We start from the raw sequence: 6,547 nt of genomic DNA, 5'->3' as shown, positions 1-6,547 counted from the left end.
ATCTTTGTCTAGCTGTTTTGTTGCACTAAACCAAAGTTTCTCAGCCTGCAGCCTGCAGGCACATGGCCTCGTGCTCGTGCTGTTCGCTTGTCCTTCGGACACACCGTGGCATGGCTTAACCCATTATATATTATATATACATCCTCCCATAGTTCCACTTCTATATCAAGCTCCAACCAACCACCGCTAGCTTTGCAACCAAGCATCGACAAAAAGAATGGTTGCTCTGGCTGTCCTGCTCTGCTTGGCTCTCCTGTGATTGCATCATCATCATCATCATCTCTACTAATCCCGGGGAGTGTCATGCTTACTGTCATGTGTGCCGCGTGCATCACTGCATGTGCACCCTCCTCTAGTTCACATCAGCAGCAACGCTCTGTATTTTCTGTTCACCTTTTCCTACTAACTCTAGATCCTGATGGTCAACCAGTCAGGCAACAGTCAGCGCTTTGTTGGAACCAAGAGGCTGCTTTATAGCTAATCTTAGTGATCGGTGTAGCGAGTCTAAAGTTGAAGTAGGCGTTTCATACATGTCATGGTTCTCAACTCCTGGTGCTTTGCCCTGTTGATTATCCTTTGTTAATCCAAAGGACATGGAACTTGGACCAATGGAGCTGCCAACCATATGCAGGGTGCCGATGCGCGATGCCTCTTGTGTTTAATCAATTGCTGAAATGCGAATTAGCTCGGGGGAAAAGTCATTGAAAAGTTGCAACTTGAGCACAAAAGATATATTATACTCCCCATCAGGCATGTACTTACCAAGTACCAAGTCAACGGTATATAAAAGGCATGCCTATATAAAAACAGGCGAACGATGATGATCCCACAGAAAGTTCCTTTCATCCAATCTTTTCAGCAACCTCATTTCCACGTCTAAACTAAAAAAACAGGATGACCCAGATTCATTCACATCTGATGCTTGGTCGTGTTTGCTTGACGACTAATGCAGGACCCTACAAACCAAAAGAAGGTTCCACCAGAGTTCACAGCAAGTTCCAACCAAGGTGAATTTTAGTAGCTCGATCACGCTACAAGACAGCATATACTGAAATAGACACCAACCATATTGAAACCTCCGTTATTCAAGTCAACAGATTCAAAGTAGCAAACACAGAGAGGACCGTATCGACTGAATGTATTTAAACTTCCAGTGTGCGAGTACAAAGAAGCTACAGATCCTATTTGTCAGGTATGTCTCCTCTATAATATTACAGTAAGTTTATTTGTCCCCTCTATTTTGTAGCATCAGGGAAAAATAGGAAGCCGTCACAAAATGAACCAAAAAAGGGTGATAATGTCAGTTCCTGTCTGCAAATAGTTGTGGACTCAGTCCTTGGATCTTAAGATGAGCAGTTGGTTCACCATGGACGATGAGCGTTGTTTCCATAACCCACAGAAAATAACCAGGTCTAACAGTGGATGTGGTAATATGTACACTATTCACCAATTATTATCCCCACCAGTCTGGAATTTTGAGTCTTCTATTCCTGTGAATAGCAAGGTTAACTGCAGGGATTTTGTGCCTCACCTGCCTCCATATCATGTTCACAGCATCACCCTTCCTGGGCGGATACTGGAATTCATAATGATGAGAGACATTTTTAAGCTTTGACCACATATCAACCCACTTCTTTTTGGGGATCTGTCTGAGCTGGTTCAACAAGTAATCAGGTCTTAGAGCTTCTTCAACCGAGAAGAAAAGGGAGAACTCACTGTAATCAATCTCATCTTCAAAAGGGAGCTCAATGCGACTGCTGACTATCACAGGAACACAATGACTGACTATGGCATCAAACAGGCGGCATGAGGAAGGAGTGTCCCCAGCAGGGTGAAGACAAAACTTTGACGACCGCATACCTTCTGTAGACTGTTAGGATCAAACAGATTTGTAAATTTCATGCTCTCATATAAAGAAGCCTTAATAGAAAAATGTTAATATCACTAAGGAAAGGAGAGTACAAATGAGAAAATTGACTTACTATTTTAATGCCTGTCGCCCGTGGCAATGCTATTCTCAAAGCGCACCCCTTCCTTGCCTTTTAATATCTTCCCAAGTTTTGCCCGGATCTTCCCTTCCTGAAAAAATAAAATGAATGCTATAAACAACTTTAACCTTAAAGTTCTTTAATGCCTAGTCAGATTCCAGAACGGAGAAAAAAAAAGAGTGAACTAAACTGGCAAATTAAGACAGATCACAGAGAAGGGGCAGAGGTTGTTATTACAATCATAAATCAGTTCCATACATCTTTCCTGACAGTACGGCCTCGAAAGAAAAGCAGTGTATGACGAGCCTCAAATGGATCAGGTGGATCATCATCAAGGAAGGAATCCACAACATGCACATATGGTGCCACAACATCTTTCCTCAGGGAAGCCAGCTCCTTTGTGTATCTCCCAAAGTCTGAAACTATAAGAATAGATGCATTCACCATTGCTCGCAGGAATCTGAAAGCATTAGGGTGATGCATAGGAATGACATGGTCACGGCCCGCAGACCATTGCCAATATTTAGACTTCCATAGAATGTCCACAAGTTCAACCTGCAAGAAAACAATAGCAAGATAAAAAGACAGTGAGATTATTTACATGAAAAATATTTTCCTAATGTTAAAATGGATTGCAAATCCTGATTAACTAATAAACTCTAGAGGAGTAGTAGACTACTTTTATTTTATTTCTTACCATACATGCCTAGTGTTTTGTGTTGGCTAAACAAACTTGGCATAGTGAGATGGCGAAAGTAAAAATTAGGTGACAAGAAAGTAGTGGTATCTTCTTGGAATAAATTTTCTTTGCCTCAAGCACAAATTGCATTATCAAAGAGATCAGAAGGACACCAGGGCATGGATTAAACAGTGTCCTGTTCTCAGAGATGTTGAACCGTAGAACTCTTAGCTACTGCCTGTTCTATTATCCTCGTATAACTCTCGAAAACACCATCATAGCACATTGGCACCTATAAGTCCGTAGAGGTTGCTAGTTGTCATGCACATCAAGCTAGCTTCAGGGCATTGCTGCCCACAAGGAGCTACATTCACTGGCCTTAACATATATGGGAAGCACCATACCATCTACAATCAAGAATTTCTCCTACAGATTTAACCATATGTGCAAATCCTGTCAACCTTAGCAGAATAAGCAAATGCACCATTTCCCATCTTAATTGATTTCAGTTCTTCCGAAATATCCTTAGCAGTGACCAAGGTTTAATCACAGAAATCCTAAACTAAGAAACAGGTCACAGTAACTAAGTCCCAACAGTCCAGAACTAGAGAGCAAAACATACAGTGACAAAAGATGCCACATTGTATCAACGAGGAAAGGGGGACATTTGCCAACCTATCAGATAGATTCGGAATTTGAAAAGAAGTATGTTTCTTTTCTTGATAGCACCACAGCTTGTTCGTTTGGCTGTGGCTTGTCGTAAACGATCGTAAATTTCCAGCTGGAACAATATTTTTCTCTCACACAAACCAGCCAGCAGTACTTCTTCACGAACCAGCAACGATACGAATCAGCCAACCGAACAGGCTGGGTTGATGGTAAAAGAACACCAACTGGCGAGAGAATTGTCAAAATAGCAACAGTTTGTTCCTCTGCGTAATATCTTTGATGCGCTTGTCTGTGTTCAATGGCTCAATGATTTTTGGTGATGTTGTGGCTGTTCTAGTGGGTGTATTAGTGCAGCTTTCACTGGGTAATTTTGGCTGCTTCTTAATTTTAGAGTAGCAATTTGTACAGAGCTGTCTCAATCTGAGCCTAATTAAATGGTAATCAATCGTAGGTCCCATGACAACGCAAAATTATCAACCACCAATGAGCCAACAGAAAATAATAATAATAAGTAGGCTGTAGGAGTAACAATTTGTACAGAGCTACTGTAGTATCTAAAAAATTATCTGTATGTGAATGTGATTAATGGCGGCACCTGCAGGAGGCGGTCGGCCTCGGTGTCGGGGTCGGTCATGTTGCGGCCGTGCACGTTGAAGCTGAGCGAGGAGAAGAAGGGCACGAAGAAGGCATCGGCGGCGTCAGGATCCCGCACCCTGACGACCTCCCTTTCCCCCCTCCGGCCCCGCGCCCGCGTCCTGGAGCGACGCCATCATCCAGTACTCCACGCTGTGCTGGCGCCTGATCCCGCCCGCGGACGGCGGCCACGCGGGGAAACCCGCGCCGCCGGCGCCGGCGTCGGCCCTCATCATGGCTACGTGGAAGGGAGCGGGCAGGTCGTACATGAAGACGCGGAGCGGCGCGGCGGCGGCGGGCGCGCACCTGGCGGAGAAGGGCTTGAGGTTGAGGAGGGTGGCGCGGGTGGCCGCGGGCGCCGTGGAGGAGGTGAGGTAGAGGAAGGCCGAGGGCAGCGCGACGAGGAGCAGCAGGAAGGCCGCGCCCAGCGCCAGCGCGAGGCTGCTCGGCGCCCCCATGGCGCCCGCCGACCCCAATGGCGCCGCGCAGTGGGCACGCCCGTTGGTTGGCTCGGCTGTGCTGTGCTTTCCGACGGTGGTGGTGGTGGTGGTAAAGTAGTCGGGGATGGGAACTTGTCACTCGATGAACGGGTGGGTGGACCTGATGGAACACTAATACTGAATGCAGGCACGATTGCACGTCTCCGGCTGATGCTATTTCGTTGTAAGAAAAAAATATTTAATCATGATTGATAAATAGTTCAAATAAATAGGTCTTAATCTCGTAATTTGTTCGGCTGATGCTGATATAACCATATACGATCATAGATTATTATTATTGACTGGTTTGATACGAGAAAAAAAATATTATTCTAACTAAAAATTTACGATGGAGCAAACAAACAGGCCGTCGATTTCCAGCTTGATCTCGGTCTGGCCACGGCGTGGACTTCAGTTCCAGACGCAATCAATGCGCAATGAGTAAAATACACGTAAGGTCCTTAAACTTTTGTAATATTTTTATTTAGGTCTTCAGACTAAAAAACAACTATTTAGGTCCCAACGCACACCAAAGATCTAAAACCTGCCATGTCAGTGCCAACAACCGACGTGGCGATGCCACAGTGACAGCTGGACACTGTGGGGCCATGCCAACTTCTAAAACCCTCACACGTTTGGAGCACAGCGCATGCACGCCCCGGCAACGCGGGCGCGCGAGCAGGCGCCGTCGAGAACGATCTCCTGCTGATCGCGAACCGGTGCCTGCTGGGGAAGGAGGTCCGGGATCACATGTACGACGACGTGTCCTCGCTCCTCCGCGAGCTCATCGGCGGCCTGCACCTAGTCAGCCTTTTCTTCACGTACCTCCCGACCCCGGCTCACTGCCGCCGCGACCATCACACCTGCTCTGCCACGCAGAGTGGCTGCACGCGGCCACGAAGGAGCAGAGGCGGCTGCTGCTGAACGATCGAACGACGATGCTTCAATCATCGACTGCGACGTCCTGCTCCGGATGGACGTCCTCCACCGCAGCGTCAAGGAGGCGCTGCGGCTCCACCCGGTGACCCCAATGATCCTCCGCCGCGCGCCGCGGCAGAGGCTCGCACGCGCACCCACGGCCGAGTCTCGCATGCACGCCTGCAGTGGCGGCGGCGACTCGCACTGCGCGCCCGCAGTGGCTGCGACGGCTGCGGCGGCGCCTGCTCGCTCGCGTGGCCGCGGCGGTGGCTCGCACGCGTGCCTGCAGAGGCGGCGGTGGCGCCTGCTTGCGTGCCCGCAGCGGCTGTGGCAACCCCTGCTCGCACGCAAGCCCACACGCCGGCAGCTGCTGCTGGCCCGCGTGGCCGCCGCGGCGGCGGCTCGCATGCACGCCAGCGACGGCGCCTGCTCGCGTGCCCGCATGGCCGGGCGTGCATGCGCTGTGCTCCAAACGTTTGAGGGTTTTTTTAGAAGTTGGCACGGCCCCACAGTGTCCAGCTGCCACTGTGGCATCGCCGTTGGATGTTGACACTGACGTGGCAGGTTTTGGTCCTTTAGTGCGCAATAGCAACAGATGAGAGACCTAGATAGTAGATTTTACAGTTCAAGGACCTAAATAGGAATGTCCCAAAAATTTAAGGACCTGACTTGCATTTTACTCATGCGCAATCAACAACGGGATAAACTTTCGTGTTCATCTTCCGTCGTTGCTCTGGTGTGCTATTGGAATGTGATGATTGGGCTGGGGCTGTTGGGAATTTGGGTGGGTTTACGTCCTATTCGCTTGACTTATAAGCTATATTTTTTCAGCCAACAAATAATATTTTTCTCTCGTAACTAATTAATCAACAATACTTTTAGCCAAGCGAACAGAGCATTGAGAGTTTGGATGGAGCAAACTGTGTCCGCTAGCAAATTTGCGAATCTTCAACGGACGATGGCGACGGCTCTCTGCGCTCGTGTGCTCAGTGCTCCGTCCGCTTCTGCTTGGACCGTGGCCACGGTGACTGACTGCTAACCGCCACGCGAGAAATTCAATGCTACAGTACTGTCTCCGTTGGCCGGTAAAAATGACTGATGCTGATAATGATAATGATTTATTGTGAGAAAAAAATGCTGTTGTTTTACTAAAACGATACGGCTAATATGTTCAAGCAAAC

General features: G+C 48.0%; 1 pseudogene; it reads right to left on the bottom strand.

Annotated features, from left to right (window-relative positions):
- Window positions 1-1,128: 1,128 nt before the first annotated feature.
- LOC136451032 (probable arabinosyltransferase ARAD1) lies at window positions 1,129-4,568 on the bottom strand (annotated as a pseudogene).
- Between the last annotated feature and the right edge of the window lie 1,979 nt (window positions 4,569-6,547).

Source organism: Miscanthus floridulus, chromosome 5, assembly GCF_019320115.1.
Source record: "Miscanthus floridulus cultivar M001 chromosome 5, ASM1932011v1, whole genome shotgun sequence".
In the NCBI taxonomy this organism is placed as follows: domain Eukaryota; kingdom Viridiplantae; phylum Streptophyta; class Magnoliopsida; order Poales; family Poaceae; genus Miscanthus; species Miscanthus floridulus.
This window is presented reverse-complemented; position numbering and strand designations above follow the sequence as displayed.